General features: G+C 41.7%; 1 protein-coding gene and 1 long non-coding RNA gene across 4 annotated transcripts in view; one reads left to right on the forward strand and one right to left on the reverse strand.

Annotated features, from left to right (window-relative positions):
- Window positions 1-26,584, reverse strand: part of KLHL29 (kelch like family member 29) — a 414,714-nt gene that overhangs the window by 336,056 nt on the left and 52,074 nt on the right. For both annotated transcript variants that reach the window (XM_083431604.1, XM_083431605.1), the window contains exon 2: window positions 21,809-21,909. The gene's annotated coding sequence lies outside the window, so the exon portion shown is untranslated. The remainder of the gene's footprint in view (window positions 1-21,808; window positions 21,910-26,584) is intronic.
- On the forward strand, window positions 1,213-13,431 carry LOC310673465. 2 transcript variants are annotated; one of them, XR_014509042.1, is made up of 4 exons: window positions 1,213-1,300; window positions 3,690-3,936; window positions 6,021-6,125; window positions 13,226-13,431. It is a non-coding gene; the product is annotated as an uncharacterized lncRNA (long non-coding RNA). The 2 variants fall into 2 exon arrangements; XR_014509043.1 differs by lacking the exon at window positions 6,021-6,125.

Genomic DNA, 26,584 nt, shown 5'->3' on the forward strand with positions numbered 1-26,584 from the left:
ACCCCATGAATGTAATTGACCGATACCGTTTATGAAACCAGATGCTTGTTAAACTGCAATAAAAAAACAGAAGTTTATGTTCCAATTTAACCCTGACTGGACTCAGTATTGTACCAGGTAGGGCCTGGGTGGTGGCAGCGAGAAATAAAGTGGTGGCACAGGGATCAATAGACAGTGAAACGTCCGGGGGCCCTGTGTGATCGCCACAGACTTCATTTGCCCAGGTCTCAGATTTATAAGTATTTATTGAAATTTAAAGGCTGGAATTTTATCTGCCTTGCCGTCTGATTGTTTTATTGTTGTGCAATTTTACTGTCATCCTGTCTTGTTTTTAATCCTGTGCAAGCCGCTCTAAAAGGATGTGCACAAGGTGCTCGGATTGGTCAGGACAGCACTTGCGCTCTAGACCCTTGCCTCTCTTGGCTGATAAAAACCAGCAGGGAGGGAACAGCGGGCTGGACCAGGAAGGTGATCAATGCCTCTTTATGAGAGAGGGTGGTCCCTGCCTGTTTGAAGGAGGCAGTGGCAAAACCACTCCCTGTTTAGGGAAACTTTTAATGTTCGATGCATTGCTTTATTTTAATATTGTGTTGGAAGCCGCCCAGAGTGGCTGGAGAAACCCAGCCAGATGGGCGAGGTATAAATAAATTATTATTATTATTATTATTATTATTATTATTATTATTATTATTATTATTTTCTCCTGGATTCAGAAAACCTAACTAACTACCGGCCAGTTGCTAATCTCCCTTTCCTGAGCAAGGTTTTTTTTTTTTTTAAAAAAAGATATTTATTAAAGGTTTTTTTAGTTACAGAAAAAGTATAAAAAAACAAACAATGAAAAATTTAACAAACAATACATCAAAGATAAGAAAAAGAAAAAAAGAAAAAAGAAAAAGAAAAAAGAACAATACATCAAAACAGCATAATAAAGAGGGGAAAAACCACATCCAAATTCCATGTCATTATCTTTCATTTACTTGTTTCCTCGACTTCCTCACACCTCCCTTTTTTGTATTCTAGTTCAAATTAGCTAATTCAGCAAATCCTTTCCCTCTTTCTCAATTTTTTGTTCTATAATTTGTCTTAACATAATCTAACTTTAAATTTTCCACTATAGCCCATTAACAATCAGTTTTTGCTTAATTTTTGCTAAAACCATATAACTTCATTCCAGTAGCAAGGTTTTGGATATATATAGATGATAGATAGAGTCACTGGCTGAACAGCAGCAAGAAAGTGACCTAAACAAAGAGGCCTACTAAGATGGACCAGCACTCATGCTTCTCATAGCTCCAAGGTCAGATATCTTAGATGGCTCATCAAGAATAAGTTATCACAGGGGGAACACTTTTTTTTTAACGGTTCTTTAAAGCTGTGTACACATTACCGTTTATTCTGGCTTCAGTGCACTCCCATTGCTGGTGCTTAAAGCTGTGCACACACGATGCCAGTTACAATCCATATCTATCTTGTGGCGCCTTGAGAAATACTGCTGTTTGACGTGTTTTCACTCAAGGCATCTTCCAAATGTGACTTGAAACACAGGAGGTGGGAATAACCTTGCTGTATTTTAAGCTGCTGATGTGTACATAGCCTAAGCTATTTCTTCTGACGATCAAGTATATTCTGTTGGCCACAGGAACAGAACAAGAGCACTATGGAAATGGCCTCATTCAGAAGGTCACCCCATTCAGATGTTCTGTACTCTGCTTCAGATATTGTAATAAATGCATTCATATGGCAACAGCTATGGAGGGAACGCACCTGCAGAAATTCCTATTTTTATCTTATAGTAACAAATGAAGAGCAAACAATTTATTTATTTATTTATTTGATTTGTGTGTCACCATTCAACCAAAGATCGTAAGGTGGTTCACCCAAAAACACACACAAAAAAAAGATAACAAAATACAAAACACAACAATCCAATAACCCCCTTCCCACACAAGGCCACAAAATGTTTAATCAGCCAAAGGCCTGGCTATAGTGGAACGTTTTCGCCTGGTGGCTCCGAAAGATATGTAATGAAGACTCCCCAGAGAGAGCATTCCACAAATAGAGAGCTACCACAGAAGGGCCATTTCCATGTTGCTCCCCTACAGACCTCTTGAGGAGGGGGTACACGAAGAAGGGCCTCAGGTGATGGTCACAGGGTCTGGGTCTGTTCATATGGGAAGAGGGTTTCTATGAAGTACTGTAGTCCTGATCTGTTTAAGGCTCTCAGGTTACAGACTCCGCTAACCCAGAAATAGTACCTCAGGTTAACAACTCTACCTCAGGATGAGAACAGAAATTGTGCGGCGGCAGAGGGAAGCCCAATTACCTAAAGTGGTACCTCAGGTTAAGAACAGTTTCAGGTTAAGAACGGACCTCCAGAACGAATTAAGTTCTTAACCCAAGGTACCACTGTATAGGTCAAAACCAGCGCTTTGCATTGGGCCTGGAAACTGGCAACCAATGAAGTTGGGCCAGGATCAGTATACAGTGGTACCTCGCAAGACGAATGCCTCGCAAGACGAAAAACTCGCAAGATGAAAGAGTTTTTTGTTTTTTGAGTTGCTTCGCAAGACGAATTTCCCTATGGGCTTGCTTCGCAAGACGAAAACGTCTTGCGCCTTTTTCTTAAAACCGTCAATGCATTCCTATGGGAAACCGTCAATGCATTTCCTATGGGAAACCGTGCTTCGCAAGACGAAAAATTCACAAGACGAAGAAACTCGCAGAACGAATTAATTTCGTCTTGCGAGGCACCACAGTATTATGCTCAAATTGCCTTGCCCCAGTGAGCAGCATGACTGCCACATTCTGCACCAGATGAAAATTCTGAACTGTCTTCAGAGGCAGGACCCTCATCTCATGGCTTGAGTGAGAAAAACATTTCATAGCCACATGTATGTGCCTTTTATAAAAACTGGCACATTACGCCCTTGCCCATCAAACATAACCTCTAATACACAGTCTTATGGATATTTTCTTGCAGGGAAAGGTTATGACAATGATGTTATTAAAAGCATGAAATACACTGGGACAAGTATGAGACTGCACTTTTCCATGCTACAGAATCAACTACCACACAAGTGTAATCACTACCTCCAATTCTAGATCAACTGAGTCAGCCATGTCACCCTGTTTGCAGAAAGATTTTTACGTTTCCCCTCTAAAAATTTAAAATGATTAAAAGTGATTTCTCACAGCATTTTGCTAGCCTGAGGCTTTGATGCCCATCAGTCTTCAAAAATCCCTTCCAAAAACCCATCCCTTCCTATGAAAAGCAGGATGTGCTTCTAAGACGCACCAGACCACAAGACGCACCTAGTTTTTGGAGAAGGAAAACAAGGAAAAAAATATTTTGAATCTCAGAAGCCAGAACAGCAAGAGGGATTGCTACACAGCGAAAGCAGCAATCCCTCTTGCTGTTCTGGCTTCTGGGATAGCTGTGCAGCCTGCATTCGCTCCATAAGACGCACACACATTTCCCCTTACTTTTTAGGAGGGAAAAAGTGAGCCTTATAGAGCAAAAAATATGGTAATCAGTTGGTTGAGTTACCAAGACAAAAGAAGGGGGGACTAAATTAAAGCAAATTTAGGCCTCACCTGCCACATATCCTTTGGCATTAGCCCACATTATATTCTCAGTCTCTATCAAATGGGGTATTGATTTTTGTTTTTCTTTTTTCTTTCCAAAGCACATATTGTAAAAACTGATTTTTTTGCCAGATGGAACAAAGCTGGAGACAGAAACAGCTTCATCAGTACAACATGCATGTTACAAAGACAGAGCTCAAAGCTTGGGCTAAAAGATGAAGGATATGAAAGAGCCAATTTCTTTTACATCAATCAATTATCAACATGATACTCAGTTGTAGGACTTCAAAAGGAAGAGATTTTCCCATTTAGTTACAGCGGGGGTGGAGTTGGGAGGATGCTTGACAAGTAAGTTCTTTTCTTCAGTCTTTATAAAAAGTGCATGCTGCGTTTATGTTCTCCATCGGTGCCATTCTAAAGGCGAGAATCATTGCAGATATTTGACATCTGCTAACTTGGAGCCCTTTTCCATGAACCACACCCCCTCCCCAAATGCATACCATCTGCACTTTTTCGTTTTGGCTTAGTACTGGGTTTGTTCCCATTTTGATTATATGAAACAAACCAGGCTCACCAAACAATGGCTTCATGAAAATTTAGTGGGGAAGATGTCCAGACTATTTTCTTCACAGATAATTTTAATCAGCTGGAAGCAGCCTGGTAGATCTCAAGTCTCAGGTAGATGCAATTGCTGATAAGTCTCACAAGGCTGTAACACCACACGCAGACAGACAGACAGACAGACACTGCTCCCATGAGTTTAATCTATTCTTAACATATGAAGTATCTGCTAGTGAATCTCTTGAACATCACCAAGATCTTAAACACAACTTCTCCAATCTGAAATGTATGACTGCCATCTAATTCCCACCCCCCTCCTCCACCTCCATTCTAGTGACAGCAGCAAATAAACAACCCTTCCGAAGATGTAAAATTAGAACCAGGATCATCCTCTCTACAGTTCCTCTAGGTCAGATCTCATTTCATCCTCCCTTCCCAAAGCTGAAGGTGCTTAAATTCAGAATAGCAAGGCTCCCTGCTGGAGTTGCACAGGCAGCCTAACAGGTGTGCAAGCTTTCCGCTGCAGGCATCTAGCTATGAAGCCTGATCTTGTGGCTGCTGGAGTCCAAGCAGCGTAGGAGAGAGCACAAAATGCAAGAGAATACATAACACACAGGTTTGCTGTTGCTTTTAGACACAAAAGCCCAAAGGCTGAACTCAAGATAGCAAATTTCCTAGCAAAGTTATTCTTCTTTTCAAAACACAACCAGCTTGTTTTATGTTCTTGTTTGTCAGCACCCTATTTGTAAGAGCACACGCTTTGCCTCTTTAAAGCACAAAAAGTTTTCAAAAATTAGAATGACTTGACAAAAATCTCTCCCCAATTGAGCCCCATTTCCCTTGCTATCCAATTCACAGGGAACAAAATAAGCCCAGTCCAAGATACCTTCTCGTTTCATAATAGCAGGGACATAGCTACGAAGGCCGTATCCTATTTTCCCTTCACAGAATCGTAGTCAATACTTCCATTTTCAAATATTCTTTATCTGAATGTGTAAACTAAATACCTGACTGGCTTTACGTTGTTCTGAAGACATCATGTGTTCTCACCCCAGAGGCAGCATCTTTCCGTACCTTTCCTTTCCTCAAGACTTCGCATACTTAATGAATTGGACCCCAAAGGTTGGGAAAATAAAAGGCCACTCATGCAAGGATCTTCCCCACTTCATCTCACCCCTTTGCAAACCCTCTCAAGATACTTCTGGTCAATTTAGAGTACCACCCAATGCAGCCCCCACCATCAATGTAAAGCCCTGTTAACCCTAGAGTTGCTTTTCAGGAGGCAGAAAATATATTTGTGCACGTAGCCTTCTCCTTGTGCAACATTTGAATCCAATCGTATGTTTGTATTTAAGTCGGGGGTTTTTAACGGAGAAGTATTAATCTATAAAAAGATGCTCCCGCAAAAACAGGGACAGTCTCGAACGGTTATGCATAAATAAACGTTTTAGACTAATTGAGGGGAAATGTTTTAATATTAGAACACTCTATAGAGAGAAAGATTAATAATATATATGTTCGTGAACTGCTTTTCGTTAAAAATGCTCAAAGCTGCTTACCGTAAAAGAATACAAAAATGAAACCACAACAAAGACCACTAGCATGCATGCAACCCTATAGTGTCATTATTCCCTTCCCATTTCCCTTTTCCTTCTATAATTTGTAAAGGCCTATGTATATTGACAGCACTGAATAATGACAAACCGTAACACATTTACCCCTCAGTTAAAATAAGCCAAAGCTTGCATAGTGTACGCCTAGCCTCTCTGAAAACTACCAAAAGACAGTCAAGCTCCAGATAGATAATCAAGACATTGAACAAACCTGCCTTAGGTAGTTACCAAGCACATTTCTCTACATTTCTTCTGTAGGGGTCTCAGCTGTCACTCTCCTTTGCCTTGATTTGAATTGCTGTTGACAGCATACCAGTAAAGACTTCAGTGATCAGGATCAAGTGTCTCCCAGCACTAGCAGAGGTATTTATACTGCCTCTGCAAGATATATAATATCTACAATGACTGGGAGTAGTTTGGGTGAATGCTCATGAACCATATATATATATGGATTTTGTCACAAATCCCTTAAGCATTATAGTTTTAGTTTTCATTTTTAAGTACAGGTAATTCTAATAATGCGGGGAAACATCTCAGTTTGTCTTACAGAATTTTAAGAAAAACGTTCTTATGACCTCTTGCTGCTTTGATGATTTCAAATGTTCTACTCAATGGTGGGGGAGCCTCACCCTGCCAAAAAAAACCCCCATTAAAGTCCCCCTGGTACCCAGGAAGTCAAAATTAGAAATGTTTATTTTCAAAATGCTACCGAATGTAGAACACTTATTTGGCCCAATCTGGAAGTTCAAAGCAGCATTATATTGCTCCTGCAACGTAATGACAAAGTTATTTGCACAGCTAATCATGTGTAATAGCTACATAAAGTGTCCATGTAAACAAAATCACTGTTTTGGTAAAGTCACACCTTCCACTAATCAAGTTCAGGGATAACTTCTTGCGTGCTAGCCAGATTTTTTAAAAGAGGATATTTTATTAATTTGTAGTAAAATTGATCAATTCCAACAAAACCTGCAGATTGTTACATGCTCATATCAAGAGCATGTAAAAAGAAGAATTGAGTTGGGATGCTGTCAAATAACTGCATCATTGATTACATCATCAAGGCTGCCACTATCTGTGACTTAGCCAGCCAGATTCAAGCCCAAACCAATCTTAATGTGATATTCAGCGGATATGCCAAATTCTACAGGCTTGAAAATCATTCTCAGTTTAACTTGGAAAGAAAGAAAATGTCCGTACATTTAGTATGTACAATAATATCTTTATATGGAATGTCTGAATGCATGTGCTGTAGAATGGCAAGACGTTTGTTACCTTCGTTATGGGACTTGAACTTATGAGGTTGGTTTGTACAGTAAAATACAGTCTGATCCCTGGAAGGCTGCCTGGAGCCCAGAGTAACCCCTAGGAATACAGAATACCTCCTGGCCATCCTTGATCCAGACTGCGCAACTTCCTTTGTCGCTGCAGCAGTATACACACCAGAACGGGCACACTTGCATGGCTTTTGCAGAATCAAATGAGATTTGCCTCCTCTAAGCCTGTCAAACCCAAACAACTCCTGGCATGCAGACAACTGTATTGGCTTTCTCACAGCCCGATTTGTCAAAGTGCTTTACCAGAGCAAGTCTCAGTAAAGTCAACAAATCTTCCTCTATCAGTGCTGCATGAAGACTGCATTTTTAATATACTAAACTGAGCCTAAACAAACCACCCAACTGTGCATGGCTAGAAACTCAATAAATTGAGGGTGGGATGGGGATAAGGACAAGGGAGTTTTGTTTTTCACCATAAAATGAAAGATATAATTGTTCATGTCGTCATTTCCTGAATTTGTGCATGCCAAAGCCTTTAGGTGACTTGTACGCAAAAAGCAATAAATGCGAATGCCTATGATCATCCATAACCCAAGCATCCTTTCACATAGCTATACTAAAAAGGTTCCCTACCTAAAACTACAAGAACAAAGATTCCCCATCCCCACACCCTAAAAACCAGCCTCCTTGGTTTCAGGTATGGTTTTAGGGGGGAGACAAGCAGACCTGCTGCAGACCATGCCAGTCTGTGGCAGAGGTTAGGAAGTGACCCTGGGCAAATCATAGTCTTTAAGTCCAACCTGCCTCACAAGGTTGCTGTGAGGATAAAAGGGGAGGAAGAGCTCCCTGGAGGAAAGATGTCCTGAACCCCTGGCCTACCTGGCAGCAAAGTCAGTATGTCAAGTCCTCAGTCCAGGGTCAATCCACATGTCCAGAGTGAAGTACAGTTCTACAGAGATACTGGAACTGCCACGCTGAGGCCCATCAAAATGGGCAGTACAGCTCTGTTGTCCTTTTATACTTTTCATGCTGATTGCAGCACCTGGGCTTGATGAGGCATGTGACCCTCACCTGCTCCAAGCCTACTCCAGCTGAAGAATCACACACCTTCTCCCAGAGCTAGTGACCACCTGGTCAACTACTAGTGAGTTCAGCATTAGTAGCCTGCTTCAGCCTCCTAGAGTGCCCTGCCTGTTGCTCCCTACGCCTCAGAGCCCGCCATGTTCATGGAGACAGGTGCTCCTCTGGCTCTGGTAATGGGTCCTGCTGCTCTGGTTCCTGTGCACTGAACCCCTTCCCCTCATCATCCTCCGTCTCCCCACAAGTACTTCCTACACCAACTTCTCCTTCCCCAACCCCAATTTGCTGTGATGTGTCCCGGTCCTGGCTACACTCCTCCTCTTCCTCCCTGTTGTCCTGCCAGTTCATGACAAAAGATTGCTGGCTTGAAGATCATAGAATCATAGATCTGTAGAGTCAGAAGGGACCCCAAGGGTGATCTAGTCCAACGCCCTGCAATGCAGGAATCTTCTGCCCAATGTGGGGCTGGAACCCACACCTCTGAGGTTAACCGTCCATCCAGCTATATACACGTGACAAATAAAGTATAATAAAATATTAAAACTATCTGTCATCGGGATCTGGCACGGTTTGGAAGCCCCAGCCAGAGGAGGTTTAAGGAGAAAAGGCAGAGGGGAGAAGTGAATGCTGGCACCTAAGGATGCAGGTTCTCCCCCTTGCAACTCTACAAGTTGGAGGGGAGAAAGCAGATCTGCAACTCTCCCTTCTACTTCTCCTGCAGGGAGCAGAGCCTCATTGAGGAGGGGGAAGTACTTTGACCAGCTGAGTAGGAGGAGGTGGCAGCAGAGCTGGAGTTAAAGGGGTAGGACACAGCGCTGTCACTGAGAACCAGGTGCTTCCTCCATAGATGAGACCAGACTAGAGATGGGAAGGCCTGGGGGGGGGGACCTGGAAAAATTGGGGGGGGGGACGACCCAGGTTTTTTCCGTTTCCCCCCAAAGCCTTTTTTTCCCCTGGGAAAATTGGGGGGGGGGTGTGTGTGGAATATTCAAACTATATCTAACTGTTTTGTCTCTCTCTCATTTTTTTCTGGAAAAAATGGCTTTGGAGAAAAACAGGGGGGAAACCTGCCCCCCCCCCCATTTTCCCGGGTTCTTTCCAGGCCTTCCCATCTCTAGACCAGACAGAACACAAGATTGCACATGAGAAAGTTCTGTGAGTGAGCTTGCCCCGCCATCTCTTTAAAAGCTTTGCAAGAAGGGTGTGGCAACTGTTGGGACATCTTTGCTGCTTCAGTTCAGTTCTGCATCTCTCTGATACTCTCAAGTAAGAACCGCTGTCGTGTTTTGATACGAAAGCGTGACATTGCCATACAGTTGACACAATCACAGTGATTAATGCAGGTTTCACACTGCTAGAAGGATTGGAATGAACTTCCAGCTTTACAGTTAATGGTGTTTGATCTGTTAGGGTTATTGACTCGTAGTGAGCATGGGAGAAAAGATTAAGAGAGTCTGGCTGACAGTTACACACACACACACACACACACACACACACACCACTTAAGATTTGTATTAGCATACTGTACCAAGAATTCATTACTCTAAAATCATCAAGCTGAAGCCCAAACAGATGTCAAAATGCCAAAAAATGAGTGTAGTTAAACACAAATCCTGGTTACCTGGATTAATGTCTAGGAGCCTGGTTAGCCCAGGTATTAGAAAAATGTCACTGGGCAATTAAAGTTTTAACTGATGGTTGCTGTGTGTGTATGTACACGCAGAAGCTAACAGCACATTTCCCACCTCCAGCATTAAATAATTATTATAGTACAATAACCATTTAACTTTCAACTGAGTACCACAGAATTTTCTTTTGTGTGCTCATCCCCTGTGGGGAGAACACCCCATCCCTTCCTTACGTTAGCGTTCAGTAAACCTTTTCAGCTAAAAGAGGCAGTCGCCTGCTGTGCAAAAAGCAGAGCTTCCTTGGAAATGTTTGTCTTTCACCAGGAGACAACAAACCCACACCTCCCACTCGGGTATCACAGTTCACCAAGATGGAAGGAGGAGATCTCTTTGCCTCAATTTCTGACAACTGTGGAAACCAGTTTTGAATTGAAGGAGGCGGGGGGGGGGGGGGAAGGCTGATGGTTGGATTTCTGCATCTGGTAAACTGTGGTAGCGCTCCTCCCAAACCTTGAATTTACTGCCTACATGTCTCGTTATAAAGCCAAAGACTTTGTGCTGTTGCAGTTATTTAAAAGTAACCATATTCAAATTGCGAACGAGTAGACCAACAGATCTTAATGCTTTTAAACTGTTATGTACTGAGTTGAATAGGATCCAAAAGGCAGCAATCTGATTGGTCCTAGAACAATAGAATTCAGAATGCAGCAGTCTGATTGGTCCTAGAACAATAGGGTCCAGAACGCTTTTGTTATCATGGCTAATTGTTACATGATATCTGGCAGATACAAGTATTTGGCCAAAATAACAGAATTCAACACTGAAAAGAGAACAGACCAGATTACTGATCTAATCAGCAACCTCTGCATTTTAGTATATCGTTCTTAGTTCCCTTGTTACCAAGCTATAGGAGTCCTGAGATGTTATATAAAGATGTTACACATCTCATTTCCAACTAAATAAAGCTTAAAAGTAACGTTATTAAGCCTTCAAAAATCATTCAGGCAATTATTTTCTTAATTAAAAACAAGTTTACGAGATTGGCTATCCCAAACTTTTTTATATGAATGATTAAGCAGTGGGGGGAAAGACTTTTTAAAGCAGATGGAGCATAGAGCTTTCCACACAATGTTTGGGTTGAAAAGGGAGAATTTTGGAAGCGAGCTTTTTAGACTTATTTTGTCACAAGTTATTTATACCAACTACTGACTGGAAGATTTGCCTTATGTTAGATGGCTCTCAACAACATGAGTCACTATTCAGTGCTACTGAAAAACATGATGTACCACTGTTCCCCTTCTGACTACTCTAGAGGATACCCAGCTTGTTGCCAAGCACAGAGTTAAATGTAGGTAAATCAATTTACATTTATGGCCTGCTACCCAAGGCTCAAAAGCAGGCAAGATTTCCTATGACACTGGGCACAAGTTATTTCTGTGCTAGAGATGGGGAACTGGAACCGAGACAGGGATTTGCCCCAGGAACTGTTAAGTCTGTTAAGTACAGATTTGGGATCTGAACCGGAGCTTCAAGACACAATGCAAACATGAGGCCTTGGAAAATTGATGTGGAACAGATAAAGAATTCCACCTAAAACTAGGGCTGAAATTTATGGTGTCCAGATGTTGTTCTGTATAACACTCTGTAAGAAATCAGCTTCTGGAATCGTCAGACAGAACCTGATGGTTCCCTGACCCCAAGGAGCACGCCTGGTTTTTATCACTAAAGAAATACTAGCAAATGCTGTTTTTAAGGACACTTGCAAACAAGGCAGCTGCTTGCACATGGCCAAAAAAAGGAGAAAAATACACAGATGAGAACACAGATTTGCATATAATTAACTGCTCTTATCAAGTGTTTGGTATTGTTTTACATTGTTTAACTTGACCTTATTAGGGTTTCAATGTACTACTATATTCTGTTTCAATCATTTTACTGGAAAGTGCTCCAGGATTGCAATGAGATGAAGGGAAGTTTGTAGATGAGATAAACAAAAACAAACTAATATATGTACAGATGCGGATTTATTTTGTTAAAAAATAAATTTTATTATAGGAAAAACAGATTCAAATATTATTATCTTTGTATCAAAATTAAAATGTTAATCTAAATAAAAACAGGGGGAAAATAAAAAATAGAGAAATGGAGGACAGAGAGAAAAGGGATGAAGGGGAGAAGGGAAGCAAGAGAAAGAGAAAAAACATAGAAGTTAAGAAAATAAAGAACTTCTGATTCTTTGCCTGTCCTTGATATATAAACATTATCCAACTCAGCCACTCTTAATATAACACCCAATAAAACCACTTTCTATAAACCAACATTATCTTCAGTCCTCAAAACCAAATGTCATTAGTTCATTTTCTTTTTCACACAAAAAGTCTATGAGAGGTTTCCAATCTTCAGTAAATGTTAGCAATGACTTTCCTCTGATTAAACATGTCAATTTCACCCTCTCAGCTAAGTCCATTAATTTTAACAACCAATCCTCCATAGTTGGTAATGCTGAGTCTTTCCATCTTTGTGCATATAAAAGTCTCACCACCATAATCGTATATTGGAACCAAGTTCCATAGTCTTTTTTCTAATTGTATATCCATATAACCTAGAGTTTACCAGAGTGTAGACAACAGAAACTAGGCATTCCCTGTCCAGGCAGGGTTGTAGCTTTATAGGAGGTATTCTGCAAACTAAGTTCACTTGTGCCTCCACAGGCAGACATACAGCCAGACGTACCCCCAAACCATGCACCTGCTCCTTTAGAGGGATTGCAACTCCATTCAGAAGAGGTTGAACTAAACAGAAACAGTGCCCCAGTCTAATCAGGATTGAGCTTCAGTTTATTGGCTCTCGTTATGGAAGCCTAACACAGGTCTGGTACATCCTATGCCACACCTCCTGAAGTATATAAGGAATTGAGTTCCATGTCCTCGGCATACTGATAACAACACACTCCAAATCCCTGAATGATCACCACTCAGCAGCTTTATGTAGACGTTCAGCTGCATGGAGGATAAAACTGACCCCACATTGGAGGATCCAAGAATCTGAGCATCCTCTTCCAGGTACCACCCTATGGAGACAGCCATCCAAGTAAGACTGGGACTTACAGGAGTCAACTCCTAGGAGCTAAGCTCCCTTCTCCTCCCCTGAATAAAATATTTGAGGGGGCCGCCCCCCTCTAAGTTGATGGACATTGCCATTCAAATGGTGTGTGTGCGCCACATCTTGTGATTAATTATGTGGGCTGGGGCTTACCTGCCCCCCCCCAATATGTTATTAAAGTTTTCACACTTCTTAGGACTACTCTGAAGCAGTACTACCCTGATTGCAGACCAGAATCCTCACTTTGTTAGCAGTTTTGCACTAAAATCATAGTCCACAATGCACCCTTTACAAGCCCAAGTATAGCAGTGTGGGTAAAAGGTGCCACTGAAGGACAATGTGTAGTAAAGTATATTATTTTCTTCTATATTTTCAGCACTTGATTTGAGGGTGGAGGAAGAAGAAAAGATGGTGGGCAGACGAGCATGAATTGCTAAAGGAGGAAGATGAAGAATTAAAAAGAATGCAACTCACATGCAAAACTATATAGCAAGTTTTTCTCCTTTAAAGAACTACTGAGTCCAATTTTTAAAGAGCTCAAAAATGCTCAGATGAAATTATTCTTTTACAAGCTCCTTATTTGGATGGAGTTACTCCTATTTATTTCTGAAACAGATAAATCAAGGAGGCACCTAGCTGATCTGCCACATGATGCTAGCAAAAGGAAGTAATTTGATGGAAACAGAGGCAGAAATATAACAGAATCTTCGCTCACAGCAGCAGATTTGGTGTACATTTGGTTCTACATAAAAAGCAACTAACTCTTGCCTCATTTAACTGATGACAACTCTTCCATTCAGTGTTAAATTATTCTGCCACGGACAGCAAGAAGAATATATAGTGGGCTTCTAAGTCTACTGAAAACCTAGAACCTTGCACAACTACTCTCAAAACAGAGCCAAAACCATGAAGATGGCAACAGTTTTACAGCAGCATAAACCCTTCATTTTAGCTCCTTCAAATGTTGATTTTGTATTAGAACTAGACAGGTCTTATCTTAGAATGCTATAAACATAAACATCACGAACTACATGCACTTTGCCAGTTCTACACTGATAAATTAAATATACAGCCAATCAACCATTTATTTTTGGATATTAGAGGCAATTCCAATATTCAAATTTAGCTCTTGAAGATTTTCTCTTGGTAGGAATGTAAAAAGAAGTTCTGAGTAGGCTTATGACTAGGGAAGTGGAAGATTATAATCTTGCTAAGATCCTCCTACATAAATAATGCTGCCAAAAGGGGGGAAGGGAAATCTGCCTCTTCCATTATAAAGAGAGTGTGTGTGTAGGAAGGTGCTAAAGGGCTTAAGAAAGATTAAAATATTTGTGTATAAAGGATTTAAGAAGCTGTACACAGCACTTAATGGCGTTCATCACAGACTTTAACAGCCAATGCCTCCCTTTTTTAAAACAAGCTCTCTTAAGTAGCTGCTAAAGCTTAAGAACACACTATATATTTTTTCATCTAAAAGTTGAAATTTCACTCAAAGGAAGGTAAGGTAGATTTCTGAATTCAAAGCAAAGGTAGGCAAAACCATTCAAGATTCATTATGAACACAATCTGTCCTCTCAGTAGCCTTCAACTCTTCCTCTCTTCAAACACTACATGAACACAGAAACAGTGACTAAAAACAATTTACCTTTCAATAATTCATGTCTCCGCAGTCACGTCTATCTTTGCAACAAAGTTCATTCATAGTGCAAGTCTGATTTAGCTGATTCAAGCAGCATTTATACCCTCCTACAAAGAACTGCTGGTGAAGGGAGGTTGACAGGAAATACTGGAACAGCTGTGTTTGTAGGGAAGTTTCCGAGGTGCATCAACATGTGTCAGAACTGTTCCCAACCTCAAAAAAGCTATGGCCAAATAGACCCATCAACAGAAATCTCCCGCTGGCAAATTGCAACTGTTTTTGCAGAAGAAAATATTCTGATTTTTAAATTGTACATTCATGCTTATACAACCAAGTAGGTGGATGTGTATGAATTTTGCATTCAAAGGGATGGATGGCACGAGCTGTCAAAAGGCAACCATGTAAACCAACATTTCAAAAAGAATAGACCAAAGGGTCCACCTGCACTACAAAATGGCAGAAATTAAGGGGCAAATTATGAGAGTTGATAGGGAGTAGCGTAATCAACTAAAGACTTAGCTGGATACAATCCTAAGTCATATTCAGACTAGGCCCACTGAACATCAATCAAGTCTATTAATTTCAATGGGTCCGCTCAAAGTACGACTTGCTTGGATATGGCCTGTATAATTAAAGAGATGGTACTCCAGAGTCACAGTGGTCCTCCCTCTGAAGGTCCATGTATTCACTCAGAGGTTCTTTGATACATCTATGTCACAAGAGGACCAAGCCAGGAAGGCTTTTTACCACTTCCAGAGGGCACACTGGCTACAACCACAGTCAACCACTGGCAACAGCCTGACCACATTGGTTTACGCATTAGTAACCTCAAGGCTTGACTACTGCGATGTGCTTTATGTGGGTCTGTCCTTGTCTGGGAGTGTGAACTAATGTAAAACACTAAGTGTGTGGTGTCTGTCTGTCAAGAGCTACATCTAAAAGCAAGCACATCTTCATTGAATGCTCTAAGGGGCATGCAGTCATTAGGACCAAGTAATGGCCTTGGGGGACCTGGTGTTACCACACTACTGAAATTAAGAGTTGGGTGGTGCAGACCTGATCAGTTTTCTCAATAGGCAACCCTTGGGAAGCCTCATGAAAGAGCAGGGTATGCATATACCATAGAATCAGAAGAGACCACAAGGGCCATCGAGTCCAACCCCCCTGCCAAGCAGGAAACACCATCAGAGCACTCCTGACATATGGTTGTCAAGCCTCTGCTTAAAGACCTCCAAAGAAGGAGACTCCACCACACTCCTTGGCAGCAAATTCCACTGTCGAACAGCTCTTACTGTCAGGAAGTTCTTCCTAATGTTTAGGTGGAATCTTCTTTCTTGTAGTTTGGATCCATTGCTCCGTGTCCGCTTCTCTGGAGCAGCAGAAAACAACCTTTCTCCCTCCTCTATGTGACATCCTTTTATATATTTGAACATGGCTATCATATCACCCCTTAACCTCCTCTTCTCCAGGCTAAACATGCCCAGCTCCCTTAGCCGTTCCTCATAAGGCATCGTTTCCAGGCCTTTGACCATTTTGGTTGCCCTCCTCTGGACACATTCCAGTTTGTCAGTGTCCTTCTTGAACTGTGGTGCCCATTTTCTACCGTATTTTTCTGTTTATAATATGCCCCCATGTATAAGATGCCTCCTATTTCTGGGGACTCCAGTTTAAGAAAATGGGAGGGGAGAGCTCTATCTGTATATAAGATGCCCCCAAATTTTGGACATTATTTTTTAGGGGGGAAACCTAGTCTTGTACACGGAAAAATGTGGTAATTTAAAAATCAGTGGTACAGCATATATGTTTGGTAGGCAAATAATTCCACACTCAAATTCACACATTCTTGCTTTATGTTTTTAAGCTCAGGTAAAAGGGCTGAAATGAATCTCAACTCAAAGCCTTGAAGGGCGATAGGACTGCCTCACCAAGTCTGACTATAAGGCAGTTTCATATTTTCATAAAAATTGCTTTCCTTGGAAAAAAAATGTTTGCTTTCCTTTGAAGGTTTTCATAACACACAATGCAGTGTTTACATATAAGAGTACAGAAAGTCACAGAGTACTGTTCCCACAAAAATTCCATTAATAGCTCAGTAAGAAAAGTGTCTGGTGTGTGGTGCTGAATATGTATAAGTTATTTCTAATCCCAAAACAAGACCAAAAGTTTCTGAAATAGCTCATGGGAATAATAGACTGTTTAGTAATACGAACAGAGTAAATCTCATTTCTGATCCCTTCTAGCTGAAGGCATAGTTCTCACTGCTACCTCAAAGTAATTCATGTTTTATTATTAACTTTTAGAATCTCAATTTGTTTTGTTTGTAATAACAGTTATTTTGATAGTTTGGGGGAAATCTCAACATTGTTGGGAAAGAGAGTACATGGGCACTCTGACCTTTAAAGCAATGCTCTTTTTGACATTACAATTTATTTTCTAGTGACATGAGATAATCTCTTTAGTTTCAGTTGGGGGGAGAAGGAGGGGGCAGTGTTCCAGTAAAAAGCACACACTGATCAATAATGTTTTCTTAAAATATATTAGCTTTAATTGAAATCATTTTTCACCAGGAGTTTCAGGCTGCACACTAAATGAGATACTGCAGAGTATTTCTATGAAAGTATGATCTGTCTTTTTTGAAGTAGCTTCAAAAAGCCTGTCAAATGTGTACAACAGTTGCTTGACAGCTCAAATAAAGGAAATGAAATAATCTATGGGCTAGTTCACACAACATTGCTCCAGCCAAGGATAGTCTCCGAGTCACAGCAGACTGAGCCGAAGCTTCCCCCATAAAAAGGTAACAGATGTATCAGGCACTCCATTTAAGACTTGGTTCACATGACACCTCCTCCTGTTTTGGGGAATCATAAGAGTTGGAAGGCATACTGCATCAGTCAAACAAGCAGGTTTATGCACTGAATATATGGCTCACAGTGGGATGCAGGTGGCGCTGTGGGTTAAACCACAGAGCCTAGAGCTTGCCGATCAAAAGGTCGCGGTTCGAATCCCCGCAACGGGGTGAGCTCCTGTTGGTCGGTCCCTGCTCCTGCCAACCTAGCAGTTTGAAAGCACATAAAAGTGAAAGTAGATAAATCGGTACCGCTCCGGTGGGAAGGTAAATGGCGTTTCCGTGCACTGCTCTGGTTCGCCAGAAGCGGCTTAGTCATGCTGGCCACATGACCCGGAAGCTGTAAGCCGGCTCCCTCAGCCAGAGTCGTCCGCGACTGGACCTAATGGTCAGGGATCCCTTTACCTTTACTATATGGCTCACACATTGCCTGGCTTACGTATCTATGCACATGATCATCCTCTCAGTCAGGCACGTTTAAACATAAGCAGTAGATTGTAAACATCTATAGTAGGATGGAAACTGTTCAGAGGGTATTTAGCCTATCCTAGTGAAAAGAATGCAGAGGTCTGCCTTGCCTCCGCCATTCTAATCAGTTTAGACAAGCACTGTGTCAGCTTAATAACCAGAGAGATGAACGAGCCTTTGCCTGAGCACACAGCCTGTTGGCTGCTTCCTTTGACGTGAACCTGAATGCAATATGGGAATCTCTAATTACCCATCCTTTCCATTTCATCCAAACCAGGAAGCACAAGAAACTATCCAAAACCAACTCGCAGGCTGTTTAGAATCCTGAGTTGTTCAGAGGTTAGTAGCCATCGTTTCTTATTTTGGACAAAAACAGGAAACTGTTATAGACTTACTGGTTGAATCAGATCTCAAAAGGGAGCAGGAATGGGGATACATGTGGGTCATTCATAGTTCTACTGAGATGGTTTGAATGGTACTAAGTGTGCATTTTCCTCCATTCTTTCCTGAAAAGAGGAAGGAGACAGGAACTCTTGCTGAGGGACTCTCCACTAAGCTGTATCTCCTCTTCCTCCAGGGCAGGCCTCCCCAAACTCGGCCCTCCAGACGTTTTGGGACTACAACTCCCATCATCCCTAGATAACAGGAACAGTGGTCAGAGGTGACAGGAACTGCAGTCCCAAAACAGCTGGAGGGCCGAGTTTGGGGATGCCTGCTCCAGGGAAAAACTACAACAGCTCTGATTGGCTGGTGGGGATGTTGGTGCGCCATTTTGATAGCTATTGTGCAATGTGATTCTAGACATGTTCACAAAAAGTCCATGGGGCTTACCAGTGCTTTTCTTCTTCTTTTTTTTAAAGAAAAAGAGGTGCCAGAACTGAGTTCCCGCTGAAAAAGGAAAGCTCTTCGGCTTACTCCCCAATAATTGTTTCAGGTTCATAGTCTCGGAGGAACAGCTGCAGGAACACAGTGAAGCTAAGTAGGCTGAAAGTTGCTTCCATGATATAGAAGTACTAGGAATGACGATTTTCTAAAGGTCGAAGTGTTGGACACCCCACACGGCTCCTTCTAGCCCCTTTAATACAATTCAGGAAAAAGGAGAGATGTGCTCAAGCCTCTTTGAGATCAGTGGGGCTTCAATGTACAGTTAAGCTCTTTAAATCTCATGGTGTTCAATGGGGATTTAGTACACCAGTCATTTTCTGGATTGCACTGATGGTTAAATAGAGTTCACTCTTTTAGGGAGACTGCTCTTTTTTTTTTTTTTAAGGGTTAGTGCATGTGCTAGATAAAACTTGGAAAGAATTTGGCAAAATGCCTGTGTAAGAAGGTGAGAAATGAGGTTGTTATGCTAGCAGCACAGATGGACTGGAAGACATATGGGAAAGGTAGCTTTTTAAAGTTATTTTCCTCAAAAACAAAGGATCTTTTATTAGCATAAAAGCTTTTAAAGTAAGGAAGGGGGAAGAAATTTTAAGGATTTTTTTAAAAACACACACACACCCTAAAATCATACCAAACTTGGGGGGAAGAAAACCCCCCTTGGGGGGAAGAAAACCCTTGAGAGCTTATTTTCCACTCATTATTGTTTCTGGCTTTTGTGAAAGCATGTTACATTTGCAAATAATGGCATGTTTCTAATATCTGTTCCCAATATCTGGTTCTAGTCCTAGCGCTCGAGTGCGCAGAATCAAGGCATCCTAGCAACCTTACTGTATCTCACCTTTGATTTTCAAGCAGCAATTTAGATTCCCACAAGGTAATTTTGATAAAAGCATCTCATTTTGTTGCGCAATATTATACATCATTCTTTTTTAAGAAAAGAAAAGCTGGACAGAGATAATGGGAATCCCAACCAAATAAATTTTCTTTTTGAACCACTTAAGAAACTTAAGAGGGAGAACAGATACTTTGCAGAAATTAGAAGCCTTCCTGTAACACCTTTTTCTGTCAAGTGCTTTTTGCTTACTAAGCTACAAGGAAAGAGACGCACTGTTGGGACTTTCCTGAAATATGCTTTTAATAACCTCACCAATTCAATTGTTCAGTACGCAAGCCTCTTAATACTACATGGGCAATTGCTGTTTCACTGATAGCTTACTAGCTATCTCACATAACTTCCCCAAGGTTGCATCACAGCTTTAAATTCCAGTACTCGTTTGTTCCTACCCTGACTACAGAATTCAGATTTCTAGCAGTGCATCGGAAACTAATGTCTACTTCAGGAAGGGGAAAGAAAAGAAGATAACTATCCTTTACTTTATATTATTGGAATAACTATACTGTTTCTGGGCTGCAATTTATAAATGCTTTGCAGTGTGAATATGTTTCAGAAGCCCACACCAAGATTGTGGAAATAGAAGAAAATGTACAAGCACTGCTAGTTGGTTTTTATCTGTACAGTGGTACCTCGGGTTACATACGCTTCAGGTTACCAACTCCACTAACCCAGAAATAGTGCTTCAGGTTAAGAACTTTGCTTCAGGATGAGAACAGAAATTGTGCTCCAGCGGCGTGGCAGCAGCAAGAGGCCCCACTAGCTAAAGTGGTGCTTCAGGTTAAGAACAGTTTCAGGTTAAGTACGGACCTCTGGAACGAATTAAGTACTTAACCCGAGGTACCACTGTTTCTGGTTAATTTTAAGTCTCTTTGTTTTCAGAATTGCTTAGATTTTTTTAAAGCACTTTTTGCATCCTGCCAAATAAGTTTCTTTTATTATTACAAGGAATATAAGGTCCCCCCCCCCCCCGGAACAAAAGTGGACAAAAGCAGGCATTTCCTACTATTTCAAAGCAAGGTCAATTTACAGTAATGGGCAAGAAGAATTAACCTGGGCTCATACATGGCACAAACTGTAATGGTTCTAGGGATTGCTTGTGCGTAAGTTGCCTTTACTCATGGCTAGCTTGCATGGTTGAACCCTTTTTGACAGAGCAGCCCCCATCTCGTGGCTGCCTCAGTCGCTGGCAGAATCCGTCAGTGGGCGTTTCTTAAACCGCTTCCAACATAAAAGCTGCTTGATGCCCAGTCTCCTCCCCCGTTGCCTGCGCGAAAGCTTTTTGCGCACTGTGGGTGTGGGCAACGGAGCACTTGTCCCCTCTCCGCTTGTCTCCTGCGAAGAGTCCTGGAGCCACCTCTCCGCTTCCTCTATCTCCTCCCCTTCTCCACTGGTGTTACGCTGATTTCCTTCCCCAGCGTATGGGCTATCCCTCCTCCTATTGGGACCCTCTCCACCATCATCCGGGAGCCCTCTCACCTCCTCCTGCTCCGATGGCAGTTCCCTGACACAAACTATGACCATTAACGAAGGCATGGACAAGAGGGGATTTGCTTCCCCTCGTATGTCAGTAAAGCAGTACTTGTACCAAGTACTGGAATACACTTCAGTGAATTTCACAAGATTGGGGGATTGCGGATTTACAATCGAAACAAGCTGATATGTCTCCCCAGGCTGCAGAACTCTTGCAAGATTACTAGCCTGCTGTGAAAGCATGGTTGAAGAAGGGTTGACATCAATACTGGGAGCCCCCAAACTTGGTATGTTTAGGTTTGCAAAGCAATGAGCAAGAAGAGAGGTTACCAAAACAACATCTCAGAAAAGATTTGATATTTTTTCCCCAATTACAGAAGCAGATTAAATACCAATATTGTAATCCCACACCACTAACAGCAGAACGAGTAGCGCTTTTAGAGCCACTCCAAAAATGGTTACACTAATGGAAAAAACTGCTCTGATATAAAAGTAGTAAGGTAGGCATTGTTGCCTCGCAACAAACCAATTGGTGCAGCAGTTTAGCAAGCAGATTAGCTACAGCAAGAGAGTGTGCATCTTTGTATATTGTTGCAAGTCACCCCAGATACAGCTTCATGTGCATCAGTCTTTAGCAGGCATGGTGAACTAAGTAACGTGACAAGCAGCCATAAATTCAGAAGTTGGCACCGTTTAAAAGGCACATTTGTGACAAAACAGAATACACTCTGCTTTAAAAAAAGGGAGGGCAGCTTACCTTACAGTTCCCAGAATCTGTATTTAAATCAATCTCTTGAAATCAGAAGTAACCACAAGATTCCAACTCCTTAAAGCAAGGAGTCTAAGAAACCAAAGCACCTAGGAAGGGAAAAAGAAGAAAATGTAAATTTCTGAAAATGAAATTCAACTGAAATAAATATATAAACAAATAAATGCACGCTAGCAGAAGTTTCATATACAACGCTTAATTTGAAGGACAATTATTCCCCCCCCCCGCAGAGAAACAAAAATATGTACACAGAGAGCCAAATAGTTCGTTTCGTTGCCTCCATTACTAACACAGAACTAAATCTGACAACAATGCCCCATGCTATAATATCGCTAACGACAGAATTTTAACCAAAACTTTGGGCTGGATGAGAGCTCATTCGCGCATTTAGCCAGAATGGAGCTGTAAATCTTTTGCTAGATCATACCATTTTAGTACAGCGGCAGGGAGAATTCAAACAACCCTACCACCTGCAGCCTGAAATGATACAGTCCACAAAAAGCGAGGTTTAGTCTTTACTGTTTTGATTCCACTGGCAGATTTTGAGCAGGATAGCAAGCTGTTTGCTTCAAAAGGTGTAAAAACACCCTTAAAATACTACCTGAAACCAAAGGTGGTATTGAACATATGACATAGTGTTCAAGAACAGCATGAGAAGGAATCTATGCATAATAAAGGGGGAAACTACAATAATAAACTTTTGCCCTTAAGGAAACATGCTAAAGTCACAGTTCAATGGGTGATATTCACCTAATTTTTTATACAGAGTAAGCCTACTGAAACTGATTAATTTCACTGGGTATACTGTCAGTAAACCTAAGTTGCATACCGACCATTTTTATTTTTATTTTTGAGTACGGACAATTTTGGTACCCAGTTATAAAAGAACATCAAGACAGTTTTATATCCATGTGCTCTAGCTCAGATGTAATAAATGTGGAAATAATCCTAAAGACAGGAGGTGGCATGAATTCCTACAAAATGAACTGCTGCCATTACCTCAGAATCAATATAATTTTTTTTCTTTTAAAGTGAATATAACACCACATATTGATTTTGTATTTTCAGTACATCACATTTCAGCCTCGTGTAACAAAGATTTTAGAGAGACGGGAGAAAGGAGTCCTGCAAAGGTAAATGAGATACTAGATAGTTTAGTAGCTGAAACGAGGGTCATCTCACAGTTATGCTTCTCCGACCTGTGTAGGAAAAGAAAAGCAAAATCCATATGTACAAGTGAACAAGCCACGCTTTTCACCGTGACGCATGCTAGGAGACTATGTTTTGACACCTACAGTGCAGCGCTCAGGTGCAATACCAAGCCATTAACAGTGGTTAAGCTAAGCAGCAAATCAGCATCTATTTGGCTTGGCACTGCATTTGGGGCTTCTTAGGTTTAGAGAGAAAGGTAAGAAAGTAGGAGAAATGAGAGAGGTTTCTAAAACTATGCATGATGTGAAGAAAGCCAGCACTGGGAGGAATGAAGCAGTGGACTGATTCCCATGTAATGCTAAGCCATAATTGTTTATCAAACCATTGCTTGTCTCACAGATGAACAAACCATGGCTCATTCTCTCTAGTTTGTGTTGTTTTCCACTAATCACACGTAGCAAAGGCAATTCAAAATACAATAAACACCAACACAATCAGCTAGTTTGTCATTTCTCGGGGGGAAAGGTACAATAGCTTAAAGTCAGAATCACTACAGTGGTACCTCGGGTTACATACGCTTCAGGTTACATACGCTTCAGGTTACCAACTCCACTAACCCAGAAATAGTGCTTCAGGTTAAGAACTTTGCTTCAGGATGAGAAGAGAAATTGGGCTGCAGCAGCGCAGCAGCAGCAGCAGCAGGAGGCCCCATTAGCTAAAGTGGTGCTTCAGGTTAAGAACAGTTTCAGGTTAAGATCGGACCTCCGGAACGAATTAAGTACTTAACCTGAGGTACCACTGTACTTAGAACTGATTTATAATGTCTATTAAAAACTAATCCACTAGGTCTCTCTAGATGTTTCCATGAGTCTGAGGAGGTTGTCTTGATCAACTGTTGCTTTTCATATGGTAGAGGAGTGGATGTTGGATGTTGTAAAGGATAAAGCGTGTTCTCCCTAACAGAGAGCACGTGTTGCGGTTGGGGAAAACAAGCCCCCCTGTTTTTTACTGAGCTGATTTTGGAAAAACCCAAGCCATTAAGTGGTTAATGGTGTTGCTGGGGATTTTTGCTTGTTGCCAATTTTGAAGGAGGAGCCAGAGTTTTTAAATACAGGTCGCCCAACACTGGGCGTCCTCTTGGCTGTTTTGCACCGGATCACCCGCCCACCCTCCCTTTAATAGGGGGGGTTTTTTCGGATCACTTGACCTTGCTATTGCCCGTTAAGGGGGTCGCCTGCCTTGGAGCAGGGGCTCGGTAGGAATTTTGCCATCTGGCTGATTGGCTGGTGCCATTTGGTTTTCGCCTACCGTTTAGCAAATCGTCACAACTTGTAAGGTTGGCGGTTAGGCATTGGTTAAACTGGTGGTGGAGGGGTAAGTGCCTACCCCTCCAATGGTGGTGCGGAATGGGAATTCCGTTAAAGGAATCCAGGGGCTTGCCATTATTTTCGTCCTGTCCCTGGCAGCGGATGTTGGGCCGTGCAAGCCCCACAGGAACATGAGGGTGAGGAGTGAGGGACTGTGGCCCAGCTTCATTTCCTCACCCAATACTTGTTTCCCACGCTGGCTTCCGTTGGAGTACGGAAGTCAGCTCTGTCCCTGGGCAAGGACAGATAGTCATAACCAATGCCTAAGCAACCACTCACATTTTTTGTATTTTGAATAAAGTTGTGGCCAAAATCATGCCAAAAACCTAAACAAAAATTGACGTGTGATGTGTGACTTTTTTGGGTGGGTGGCTTTGGGACTCAACACGCAAAGGACTCACCTGCCTCTGGCTATCCTGACCTGGCAGATCGATCAGCCAAAGCTGTAGACCACACCTGAGCATACCAGGAATCTATTGACAGCCCTGGTGCAGAGGGCAAACATTTAGTTCTTTCTAAGTAAGCAGTTACCAGCAAAAATATCAACATCTCCCAATGAAATTTCGCTATTACTATTATATTGATTTAGCTGTGATTCCTAGCAAGGCTAACAAAGCAGTTGGGTTTATCATAATATTACAAATTACTCCTATTTCTTCGAAGACTGCTGACTAAAAGCAGCTTGTCACAGTGTCACCAAAGATGTAGGAAAGTCCCTGAGGTACATTGCATCCCCTCCAACATTGGGCGCTTAATGGACTTTTTTGCTGTTTAATTGTCATTCATCCAATAATAAACATTTTTTCTCTATATAATTATTCCCGATAGCCTAGCTCCAATAACAAAATGATACCACATAGTAACCATTCTGCATTTGTAAGAACTAGATTGTTTAGTGGGACAGCATCTTCACTTTAGAACTCCCTGCCTATTGAGAACAAGAAGGTGCCTCCAACTATACTATTTTTGGCACCTTGTAAAAACACTCTCCTTTAGACAAACCTACCCAGATGCTAAGAAGGTTGAGGTAATTTTAATCAGTTTCAGTAACTTCTAAAGTAGGGTTGTGAGTTTTTCTTGATTTTTAAAATCTTTTTGTAAACCACTGCAGGTGTTGTTGTCATTGTTTACAATCAAGCGGTGTATAAATTTTATGAAAACAAACAAGCTGACAAACAAACAAACAAACAAACTCCTCCCCCCCCCCGATAAATACCTAGGGAACACTGGGGGTGGTAGAATCAATATCAGCACTTATGAAAACAAGCCGTCTAAAAGAAAATGTTCCTATGCAAAAAATATGCGGACAAAAGAAAACCTTAATCGATCATCAATCGATCATTTTATTTACACACGGCCTTTCCAAAGTCAAAACCATGCTCAAGTTGGCTTACAATATATTATTATTCCAATTACGGCCAGACAGGAACACTTTGTTCTGATAAGACTTAAGCTGTTGTTGATGATTTTTATTTTTTTTAAATATATATATATATACAGTGGTACCTCGGGTTACATACGCTTCAGGTTACATACGCTTCAGGTTACAGACTCCACTAACCCAGAAATATTACCTCAGGTTAAGAACTTTGCTTCAGGATGAGAACAGAAATCGTGCAGCGGCGGCGCGGCGGCAGGAGGCCCCATTAGCTAAAGTGGTGCTTCAGGTTAAGAACAGTTTCAGGTTAAGAACGGACCTCCGGAACGAATTAAGTGCCGTATTTTTCGCTCTATAAGACACACCAGACCACAAGACGCACCTAGTTTTTGGAGGAGGAAAACAAGAAAAAATATTCTGAATCTCAGAAGCCAGAACAGCAAGAGGGATCTCTGCACAGTGAAAGCAGCAATCCCTCTTGCTGTTCTGGCTTCTGGGATAGCTATGCAGCCTGCATTCGCTCCATAAGACGCACACATATTTCCCCTTACTTTTTAGGAGGGAAAAAGTGAGTCTTATAGAGCAAAAAATACGGTACTTAACCAGAGGTACCACACACACACACACACAGAGTAATACCTCAATGAATGTCCGCCTTGTCTAACGTCCATTCCGGCGAATGTCCACGGCAAACCCAGAAGTACTGGGAAAGGTTACTTCTGGGTTTGCCGCTTGTGCATGTGCAGAAGTGTAAACCGCTCCGCGCACATGCGCAGACACGTCACTTTGACCGGCGTCCGTTTCGGCTAGCGGCTGGAGCTCCAGAACGGATCCCGGTCGAAACAAGGTATGACTGTGTATTATATA

This window comes from Podarcis tiliguerta (genome assembly GCF_965153285.1).
Source record: "Podarcis tiliguerta genome assembly, chromosome: 3".
Classification (NCBI taxonomy): Eukaryota; Metazoa; Chordata; class Lepidosauria; order Squamata; family Lacertidae; genus Podarcis; species Podarcis tiliguerta.